Raw genomic sequence first — 12,144 nt, forward strand, 5'->3', positions numbered from 1 at the left:
AAAGCTATAATGATGAGAATAGTAGCCAAAAGCTTAAACCAACCAAACAGTTGTAAAAGCTAAAACTAGCTAAATTGTATCTAAAAGCTAAATCCAACTGAACAGTATGCTATAATGTATGCAGATGGGCACGAATGAACACAGCAACATGAAATAGATCAGCAGCAACATGATGTAACAAAGCTGAATAAAAAGCTGAAAGTATTTTAACGCTAGCTAAAAGCTGAAAAATGATGCAACTATGCTAACGTAAGATTTTTAATTGCATACTGTTTTTCGTGAGTTTTAAGAAATTTGAATTTATTTACATAAGAAAATAATGTGAAGTTAATAAATTCACAACGTAATAAAAATTACAAAAACCAAAGCAGTAACTTCTTGGATGAGATGAAAATTTTGAAACAGCTGAAAGTATGCTAAATTAATTTAAGTAAAAAAACAAAACAAAATAAGCTATAAACTTAAATAAACTTAAATTATTATTTTCTAGACTGGACCTCATTGTTTTAAATTCGCTCTGAAGTGTCTCCTGTAGGTGCAACACAGTGTTCACTAGAGGGCAGCAATTATTAGACTACCACAGCATAACTCCTGATGAGATCAAGCATTAGTGAGAACAAACTACTGATTTTATTTTCAAACCTCTACAATTCAATCCACCTTAACACCAATAACACTGGCGTATGTTAAGATGTTGTTTCATCTTGATGTATATCTAGCTTTACCTTGTTTTGTGCAAGGAAGAGGTAGACGGTGAGGTACTTTATTTAAAATTTAACCCAATTAAAAAGATAGAAACTCTTGCTAAGATGTTGCTATGAAGGATGGACAGTGTTCTTTTAAACAGCAGACTCAGTGAAACATTGTTTGCTACTCACAAACTACACAAACAATGCCTTAAAAAGACCTTTCTGAAACTGAAGAGAAGACAACGAGCTAAATGCACGGCAATCCAGGGTGAAAACCTGGTAAATGTTGCAAAAGACTTGAGACTGGCATGGTGGGTCACCTACCAGCAGGTCAACCACACAAAGCACACAGTGGCCAAGTCAACCCTAAATCCAAGAAATAATCCGTGACAACACTTGAAAATTGCTGTTCACAGATGCTATCCATCCCATCTGACTGGACTTTTGCAAAGAATGGGCAATATTTCAATGTGTATGGATGAAAGCTGGTAAGGTCAAACACCAAAAGACTTGCAGCTGGAATATCAGCAAGTACACAGTACTGACTTGGGTCTTCAATGGACACCACACCACAACAGTAAAATACTTTGAACTTTGTGGTTGTAATGTGACAAACTGTGTAAAAATTCCAGGGTTGTGACTTTTTTCAAGGCAATATAATCGATCAGTGGTGAATGGACTGTACTTATAGCGCCTTTCTATCTTATCAAGATACTCAAAGCTCTTTACAACAATCTGTGCCTCATTTACCCGTTCATACAGCACTCTACTAGATCTATACAAGATTAATCAGTGCTTTATATCACATTCATACACCGATGGGACACATCAGAGGCAATGAGGGGTTCGGTGTCTTGCCCAGGGACACTTCAGCATGTGACTGCTGGTGGAATTGAACCCCCAACTCTCCCATTGGAGGACAACTGCTCTAACCACTCAGCCAGAGCTGACCAATGAGACATTTTGAAGAAGAAACAGATTTTCTGACCTAACAATCTTTCCCCTGAGATAGCATGCTGTCTTTGAGCTGTAGCGTATTAGTAATGTGCTTCACTCAGTCCAGTATTTTCCTGTATCACTCCAAATAGGGCATTGCACGGTTCATCCATCCTCTGAAACAGAATGTGTACCAGTGTCAGCTATTCAGAACCACACATTATGAAACTCATCAACAGAGAAAATGACAAGATCAAGCACAGATCTTCTGGCTCTTTGATCGTTGGACCGTATCTTTAGCTTTTCAGACATGCTGCAGAGCCACAAATGGAAGATCCTGTGTCGTGCTTGCCAGCAACACAGTGCATTGACTCATGTTTGCTAATTGCTGCTTGAAATGAAACAAAAGTAAAGGCAGGGCCCAACTGACAGATCAAGCCAGAGGGAAGCCTGCGTTCAGAGTTCAGAGGGCTCTGATTCTCTGGCTGCTGACGCATCCCATGGCGCTCTTACATAACAAAGTCCCAACGCTGAAGAAGAGACCTGTTTTCTTCAATCAACTGATAAATGAGTTACTTTCAGCGATATGGGTTGGGAAACTTTTGTGTCATCACAAATCAATAGCGAGACCATGGATGAAGGTTAGTGAAAGGAGATATGCGCAATATTCAGAATGAGCAAATCAGTCTTTTGGAAAACAGACAGAAGTCAACATCTTTACTGCCTTGTAGGAGAGGACATGATGTAACGTAACCAAGACTGTACCAAACTAAGGGCTAGAAGAATATTTTTAGTCCTGACAAGAGTACCACAGGTGGGTCACTCTGTGGTACTGTACGTCTCTGCTTTGCAGCTAAACAGCATGATCAGAGCTAAAACAGTTCCAGTCGGAGGGAGAAGTGGGAAAACCTAACTAACCAACATGTCTAAAGTTGTGTTCCTGCAATTATACATCATAGACAGTGCTATCCATCATCTTTACCCACTTCTTCCTTTTTGGGTCGTGGGGGTCACTGGTGTCCATGTCCAGCCATCACTGTACGAGAGGTGGGGGACACCCTGGACAGGTCTGCAGTCCATCAGAGGGGCATAGAGACAAACGGGACAAGCAACTATTCACTCTCTCACCTACAGTAGATACAATTTAGAGTTATATCAGTCTAACATGCATGTTTTTGGTCTGTGGGAGGAAACTGGAGTACCCGGAGAAAACCCACTCAGCACGGAGAGAACATGCAAACTCTGCACTGATAGACCCCCTGCCGGGTATCGGTCTGGCAACCTTCTTGCTGAGAAGCAATAGCTCTACCAACTTAGCCACCTCTGAAGTAAATCAACTGAGGGATCTCCTTTTAATCAATATAGAAACTAGAAGGCACAGTTTTCTCAAATGATTTGGGTGGTCAGTTTATCTATATATATATGGTGGCAGCCATCTTGGATTTGAACATGGCAGCCCAATTTTCCACCAAATGTTCCTTTATATTGCTTTAAAGTAGTTTTATCAAATGACTGGTGTGGCCAAAGATTAATGTATGGTGGACAAGGCCACCATGGGCCACCTCCTGGCTTCTCCATTGCACCTGGTTGTGGATCAAATTGTTCCCTCCACTCACCAGGATTCATCACTCTGTGCCGCCTTGGACAAGCAAAATAAAAACACCTTACCTCTCTTCTTCTCCACAGTATAACTCCTAGCCACTTGAATATCTTACACCAAAATCATTACCTGTGTTCCCTGTTCATTTCCAGTCCAGAAAAACTGAAAAACATTCACTTTAGTGACGGGGCACAGCTGCGTACCACTTGTTTATGATCAAGATGGTGCTCAGGTATTTATTAGAGGAAAACAGCCAGGTGTGTTTATTAGAACTTTGTTGACAAATTTCATTCATTCATCATCTTTACATGCTTCTCCGTTTTGGGTCATGGGGAGCTGGTTCATATCTCCCAGAGATACCGTGCAAGACGTGGGATACACCCTGGACAGGTTGCATGTCCATCACAGGGACATAAAAGACACCCAACCATTTACACTCTCACACATACCTAGGGACAATTCCAGTGAAATTAAGATGTTTTTGGCTGAGGGAGAAAACCACAGTACCCAGAAACCACCCGCGTGTGAACCGGAGAACATACAGACGTCCCCCCAGAAGATCCTGCAGCCTTCTTGCTGAGAGGCAAGATAGGCAACGATAGAACAAAAAAGTGAACACACTACAAGTCAGCTGAGTCATTTATCAGATGAGCCAAATGCTTGTTTAGACTCGTCACCTATCTGAGCCTGCTTGCCTTCATAAATTATTTGGTGAGAAAGCATGCATGCAACTTTTTCTGTTTTATAGTAGCTGCTAAATCATACTAGTCCAGGTCCTAGCAGGAAGTGGAGCACAAAACATGACAAAGATCATAGATGACAGCATGACAAAGAAACATAGGAGAATTAATGAGTGATCCGTTGTGAAAACAAACTAGTTCTCAGTCATGCTGTATCTCTTCCTATCTATCTCACACACTTGGCTGGGGGTGATGATAAGGAAAAGGAGGAGGGTTTGCCTACTTCAGAATTTCTTGAAAAAATGAGTAATTCTTCCCGAGTATACAGACGGTAGTTTATGATTAAAGCCTTCCAGTGGGTAAATACTCAACAATTCACGCAAACCATCTTTTCTATAGGAGTGTTTACGATGCATTCCTTATGATGGATAGTAGTGTTAAACAAAAGTGTTTTTACACAGACATTTATGAATGTTTAGGTTGTAAAGTATCTGCCATGTTGTTTCTTGGAATAGCCTTAAAATGTAAAAGTATGTTTGTGGCATTTTGCGGCTGATCTCTTTGAACTTACTTGGTGTTTCCTTGTAATCTCAGGCCTCTAAAGTTATTCACATGACCTTGGACATTAATCTTGTCCACTGCCAACAATAACGGGGCAAATAACAGGTGCTTTTGCCTGTATTTGTGTGTAAATGTCTGACCGTTGACAAAATATCTCATGAACCACAGGACAGATTTTAATCAAACTTTCAGAAAGGAGATGTACAACTATACTTGATGAAGTTTTGGAGTCAACCCATTTAAAGATGGACAACATAGACAACTGACCTTAAAACAGAAAAATGACTAAATTCCAGTCAGTTTTATAGATAATTACCTAATAATTAATGTGGTAGTAGCTGAGACTGATCCCTAACATATTACCATTGATTAATTGTAATCAACTCTCTCTGAGAGAAAATATCTGATGAACTGGATAGATTTTAATATTTTTGAAACATTAAAAAGTAATTATTGGACAGCGGATTATATTTTGGAGTCTAAGTCAACATGGCGGCCACAGCCAATTTCACTTAAAAGACAGAAATGACTACTGGTATCAGTCAGTGTCATTAATATTGTGTGAAACTTGGTGTGGCAGTAGCTGAAAGTCATTCACTGCACATACTCCAACATGCAAACTCGTTTTTGTAACTTTCAACTGACTGTTGAAGCCAACCTTTTTCATCTGTTAGCAAAATATCTCAGGAACCACTGGAATATTTTAACGAAACTTTTGGGAAATTGTCATTGGATGAACATTTACAACTGAAATAACCTTCAGAGCCAACCCAACGCAAGATGGCTGCCACACCCAGCTAAACCTAGAAAGCACATAAATGGCTATCCAGTTACAGGTTTGAGTGTACACCTGAATGACAACCTCAGCTGGAGCAACAACACCACCAGCCTGATCAAGAAAGCTCCTCAGAGACTCTACTTCCTCAGACGGCTGAGACAAGCTGGTCTGGAAGCTCAGTCCTCACCTCCTTCTACAGGTGTGCAGTGGAGAGCATCCTGTGCTCCAGCATCAACGTGTGGCATGGAGGCTGCACAGCTGCAGAAAGAAAAGCTTTGCAGAGAGTGGTGAAGGCTGCACAGAAGATGTTGGAGTCAGTCTCCCCACCATTACAGACATTTACACCTCCAGATGCAGGAAGAGGGCCACCTGCATCATGAAGGACCCCACTCACCCAGCACACACACTTTTTGCCCTGCTCCCCTCAGGCAGGAGGTTGAGGAGCATTAAGTGTAGAACCACTAGACTGAGGAACAGCTTCTACCCTGAGGCTGTTAGACTCATGAATCCCTAACCAGAATAATCACTCTAATGTCGCTTTATCTGTTGATTATTCATGATTTCTTATCTTAAGATGCTGTATTCATACCATCTGCTCACAACAGACTCATGTTCAGGCTGCTTTTTAATACACCTTATTATATTACATTATTACTGTTTAGTGTATAGCTTAGATCCAGTGGTGTAGTCTACATTTTTGTAGTGGGTATACTGTGCTTGGAAACCAAAGTACACCAGTTAGTACGATGTAATCATCAATTTATTTTGATTTTTAAGCATATTGAACATTTCAAAATGTATCTGATGCTTTTATTGCAATAAATGAACAACAGACTTTGTACAACAGTTGGCAACATGTTATACAATTTATAAAACAGTATCAAAGTAAAACATGTTCAAGTATTAATTAGTAAGTACAGAAATATTAATTATACAAAAACAGGTTAAATCAACTCAATGTGTCTATAAAATGTTCTAAATGTGTTGACAATGATGGGCTCGAATAACTGGGCAATTTTAAGTGGGTATACTGAAATTCCCATGCTTTTCTAGTGGGTATACTCTGTATACCTGCATATTGCAGCTTAGATCCTTCTTTCTTTTTTATACTTTATATTTTTGCTATTTTTGGTTGTAACTGGGACCTTGAGTACACAATTTGGTTCCACCTCATGTACCACATGTGATGCAAATGACATTGGAGAACCTTGACCCTTGAGTTTTGCAGATCTTGAGCTAAAATGTGAGGTGGTAGTAGTTGAGGGTTATTCACAGCACACACTCTGACATGTATTGCATGAGATGTAAAGTTTAGTAACGGCCACAACTCCGTTTCATTTTGTTTTATTTTTCTTAGTCTGAAGCTGTGGCACAAAGGGTGGCGGGCGATACACATTCTGTCATGCGCGTTTGGTCCGTTCCCAGTATATTCTCTTGGAATGAACCCAAGTAGGTATCTCTGGCTCCGCCCACTCAGTATTTAAACGCTCGTTCTGCTCCAGCTGCTTATTTGAACCGCATCTCAGGACTGAACTAATTGGAAAAAAGGGGAGACGGACTTTTTACCAAACTCTGAGCCTAAAGGTGAGTCAAGCTTTTAATTAATATAATAAAGTAATAATTGGCAGGTAAATAGTTTTTATTTCTCTGGAAAAAGTTAACACCAGTTTTCTTTCTCTCACCTTCACATTAAGCTTGGACATCTGAACCCAGCATCAAACTATTTATTTTATTTATTTATTTCCCTCCTTCATTGTTGGGAGCTGAAGTGTGAGGTCGCCTCTCCTCCTCAGGGAACAGAGATGCGGTCCCTGATCCAGATGTTCGCCTGTTGCATCAGCCTGCTCCCCCTCCAGCTGTCGGCTCTGCCGGCCCGGGAGCGAGCCGACACCCGCAGGTAGGACCGGACCTCCTTCTGCTCCTCACTCACTGCTGCTCCCTCTGCTCCTCACCTTAAAGCCGCTGTTTCAGACCAAAGACAAGCTCCTGGCAGAGTTTGAGTCTTTGAACGCACCTGTCGGCTTCACGTGAAGGCAGCAGATTTCCGGTTGCCGCACGAGACGGCGACCTTTGGCAGCTTTAACCTTGATAAAGTCACTGTCAGCAAAATATATCATGAACCTCTGGGTGGATTTGATAGATTCTGTTTTATGAAACACCCACTAAATGTTTTAATAAGCAGTTCAAGATGTCCGCTGATGTAGCTGAGAGGCATTCACAACTCTGGAGTGATCTGTTAGTAAAATATCTCAGGAACCACTGGACACTTTCAGGAAATAATCTTCAGATTTATCTCTACAACAGATTAAGTTTTGGAGCCGACCCAGTTTAGGATGACTGTCCTGATGATAGGAAACACAAAACATGAATAATTCAGTCATACAAATATTAAAACATGCAAAGTGCGAGTCGTTGTGCAAAAACTTGGATTAAAATGTTGCAAAACTTTTCTCAGCTCTGTTAGTTAGATGGTAAACTTTGTTCTCAGATGATCGTTGTTAAAAACTCTGGAGAGAAGAGATCCTTGACCTTGAAGAGTGACTCCTTGACCTTGATCATAAAAGGTCATAATCAGATTTATAGAGGAGCGTCTTTTCATTCAAGCTGCAGCTCTTCTGCCCTGAGCTGAATGTAAATCTGCCAGCTCAGGTTTTGTTCTGAGACTGAGACGTGTGTGCGTGCGAGCGTGCACGTGCGTGCTGGCTCCTCTTTTTAGTAGATCAGTTCGTTGCACAGCCGACTTTCTCTCAGCTCCCTGAGTGTGTCACGAGCCACCCGAGGGCCAGTGTTTGTTGAGTCTCATGCAAACAGGAGATAAAAAGCACTACAAGGGCAAAGTCTGCACACTGATTCTGTTTTCATTGATTTTTATTTTAATTCTCCAACATTTGACTCAAGGTAGAACGTTTCTGAAGCAGTTCCAGCTGGGGCCCAAACCGTCAACATCAGTTTGTAATAATCTATTCTCCAGGGCAGGATATGCATTTTTTTTATGTATGAACTGCATGAGGTGGTGCAGTTGGTAGAGCTGCTGCCTCTCAGCAAGAAGGTCGTCGGCTCAAATCCTGGTCCGAGGGCCTTTCTGGGTGGAGTTTGCAACATATGTCACGTATCATTGGGCATCTTTAGTGGTTATACGCCGTATACTCGCGTATCACTAGACTACAGCACTGGACTGGAGACCTGTCCAGGGTGTCCCCCGCCTCTCGCACAGTGATGGCTGGACATGGACACCAGTGACCCAGAAAGGAAGAAGCAGGAAAATATAATGGATGGATGGATGAGAAGTGTAAAAGCGAACCAAAAGAAATGTTAAAGATGCTGCCCGTGGCTCATTATGGTCACTCCTGATTGTCAGTGTAACGAGAGGCAGACAGAAACAAACAAACAAAAAATAAGTCTCAAACAAGCAGTGGCTGTGAAAACTATAAGCCAGAGCTTAAAAAGTCTTGAACTGTGAACAGCAGAGGGCTTTGGTGGTCACGATCAGAAAGACCCTTTACTTCTAGTTTTGAAGACAATGTTTGGGCTAAAATGAAACAGAAACCAGTGGAAGCTTGGGTGTGCACGTTATGGTGCACTTTATGATAGAAAACAGTAAGTGGAGATGCACTGGTTGGAAAAAGCATGTTTTGATGTATAATTTGTATCCTGTATGTCTCAAACTGTTCTGGGAATAAGAAGAGTTTGTTTAGAGAGTTGGGAAATTGTTATCCAGTTCAAACGATAGTATGTGATATCATCAGCTAAATGTTAAATGCTGCGTGGAAAATTCTGGAAAAAATCACTTAAAAATTATTTGGATTTCAGAGCGGGCGTTTCTCAAGTTTTGCCAAAATCCCATTGATCCCCGTGATTTTATTCTCACATTTGTTTTGAGAATTTTTGTCCTAAGCTCAAGTTCAACTACTATTCTTGAATATTCCACGTTTTGCTGCTATGAGAAAGACGGGGGGGGGGGGGGGGGGGGGGGCGCAGAGGCTAGAGAAGGTCTGTGATCGCAAGGTCGCTGACTCAACTCCCCGAACCGACCACCGTTCCCCCCCGGGCGCCCTAGACGGCAGCTCTCTGCTCCACACAGAGGGCTGTGGTAGCTCGGTGGCCTGTGGTTGCGTCAGGAAGGACATCCGGTGTGAAACCATTGACCAAATCTTTGTGATTGTTAGTTCGCTGTGGAGACCCCTGAAGAAGGTGCAGCCGGAAGAAGAACAAATAATTCAAAGAGAAAGAGGAGAAGCATTTGAACAGAGTAGGGGCTTCGATGATTATGCATTGGCACACTTAATTAACTTTAATTAACTGTTTTATTTGACAGCAAAAAGAAAAAAAAACATCCATGTTTGTAGTTTTTGTGGATACTACATTTTCCTCGGCTATAAACTAAGGCAGTAACCATGACCTTACCATGTTTTCTAGAACTTACCTTCTTTTCTTTTGGAAAGCTGGTGAACCTTGTCTCATTAAAAGCTGTCCAACTTGTAATGGGATTGTGACCAGTGGTGTCTACCTGATACTGGGGCACACAGAGTATACCCACTAGAAAACTTTAAGAATTTCAGTATACCCACCACTGATATACGACATATCATTAGGCACATGTCATTGATATGTTAAACGCTTCTGTAACAATCTATCTGTATGCAGCGCTTTGCTTTGATACTGTTTAAAAATTCTACATGTTTATTTATTTATTCAAATAAAAGCATCAGAGAAATTTGGAAATATTCAGTATGCTTAAAAATCAAAATAAATTGATGATTACACTGTATTAACCAGTGTACTTTGGTTTCTAAGCACATTACCCACTACACAAATGTAGACTCCAACTGATTGTGACATTAGGATGAAGGTATTTAGATAAAAAAAGAGCTGCTACTTAAATTCCCCTATTTAGAATAAATCTACCAAAGCCTTGACCCAAATTCAACTATCCTGTCTAAAGGCCTGTTTGCTGGTGTGTTAAATCTGCTTTCCATAAACAGTTTGAATCTTGTTATCAGAATGCTGAGTCAGAGTTCACATGATTGTTTCACGGTTTCCCCGTTTTTCCCTCATTGTTTTGCGATCTAACTGCTTCCGCATACGTTGTGGTGTTAGCCATATCCTCAAGTACGGAGCAGAAGTCCGTTTGTTGTTGTGTTTTTAAACTTTTTGGATTTGCAATGTCCAGAATGAGAACGACAATCTGCACCAGAATACACCTCCTGATCCCCGGAGCCTCCACATTAACCCTAAACATGATTCTCTTTGAGTAGGTGTGGTTTCTTTAATTTCCCCAGGTAAGAAAACCAGTTTGTCAGTGTGAACGGACCAGCCTGAACCATTGTTCTGATCCCTTTTGTGGCAATGAATGGGACCTGCACATTTTTACTAGCAGAGTGGATCCTTACAGTAAGACATGAGGCAACAGCAGAGCAACCAGTGTGCCCAGTAACAGTTCAACAGTTTAATCTACCCATTCTGATTTGAGATTTGGGTCAGCCAACATTGCAATCTGTTCGTGGTGTTGCAATATCAACACAGGAGTTATACTGTATTATAGAATGGGTTTGGATGAGTCAGTGTAAAGGGTGCCATCTACTGGTCCCAGTCAGCTCTGGTTTATAGAGGGACACACTGTAGTGGTTTTTGTCAAGCACTGAGTCTGTAGGGCCCACAAAGATGTATTCTCTGTTTGGGACTCCGAATGTTTGTCATCATAGTGGACTGACAGATCAATGGTATATCACCAGTTTACCATGAGTCAGCTGCTGTAAACAGGAGTGAAGTTCAGAAGAGATGTTTTTTATTTATTTAAAGAAAGTGCTGATAAGACACCGCAAAAAGATCAGAATTCTCCACCACTCTTATCAATCAAAGTGTTTGAGTGCTTCACACTGGCCGCTGTGACCTTTATCTGTCTGGGATGAATCCCCCAGTCAGTCCCATCGCTGTTTAAAATAAGTGAGAGAGCTTCACCCCCTCCCTTTCTATCCCTAACCACGCTTCCATAAGGTCGGTCTGCAGCGTGTGCTTGTTCGTTTAACCCTAACCATGAAAATTAGGTTTTGTTGTTTTGGCTTATCGGCCTCGGGACTTCCATTTGACGTGGATCAATAAAACATTAAAAAAGTCAAGAAAATATTTTCTGTATCCTGAACACTTTTCTTTTCTCGTGTTTTCGACATCAAACTACTTCATTTTATTTTCAGCAATTTTATACTTTAAAGTTTTGGAACATTCAGCTCATTTCTGGTATGAGTGTAATGACCAGTGGTATTTGTGTCTTTTCTATTATTGAAAAATATTTTCCTTCATTTTAAGTTTAGTCAGTAAAGTTGGTTTTTGGTTACATTGAAACGAATGAGGGATTTTGACATTTATCAAATTTTAGCTTTTAGGTTTTTGTTTAGCTAATTTTCTATTGTGCACTTGTTAAGTTTTAGCTAATGATTTGCTAAATTTAGGGTTTAACTATGTTTTTTTTCTCTAAGTTTAGTGTTTAGTTATTTTTTTGTTGTTGTTTATTTTAGCTTTTTAGCTGCAGATTTTCTGGTTTTAGCTGTGGTTTTCAAAACTTAAGATTTTTATTTATAATTGAGCAGATTTTTAGATTGTAGTTACACTTTTACAGTTTTTAGCTTTTTTGTGCTTTTTTACTTTGAAAAATCATTTTTAGCTTCAACAAATTTGTTCAGCACTCAGTAGTCACTGTTTTTTCCATCATCCATCCATCCATCCATCCATCCATCCATCCATCCATCCATCCATCCATACACTTCTTATTCCATCCATCCTTCCATCCATCCATCCATCCATCCGTCCACTTTTCATTCAATCCATCCATCCATCCATCCATCCATCCATCCATCCACTTTTCATTCCATCCATCCATCCATCCATCCATCCATCCATCCATCC

General features: G+C 40.6%; 1 long non-coding RNA gene across 1 annotated transcript in view; it reads left to right on the forward strand.

The window, feature by feature from the left end:
• Positions 1-6,763: 6,763 nt before the first annotated feature.
• LOC119428062 overlaps positions 6,764-12,144 on the forward strand; it is a 17,786-nt gene continuing 12,405 nt past the window's right edge. The window contains exons 1-2 of the long non-coding RNA XR_005187686.1: positions 6,764-6,828; positions 6,939-7,141. This is a non-coding gene — a long non-coding RNA (uncharacterized LOC119428062). The remainder of the gene's footprint in view (positions 6,829-6,938; positions 7,142-12,144) is intronic.

This window comes from Nematolebias whitei, chromosome 22, assembly GCF_014905685.2.
Source record: "Nematolebias whitei isolate Nwh7 chromosome 22, NemWhi1, whole genome shotgun sequence".
Lineage (NCBI taxonomy): Eukaryota > Metazoa > Chordata > Actinopteri > Cyprinodontiformes > Rivulidae > Nematolebias > Nematolebias whitei.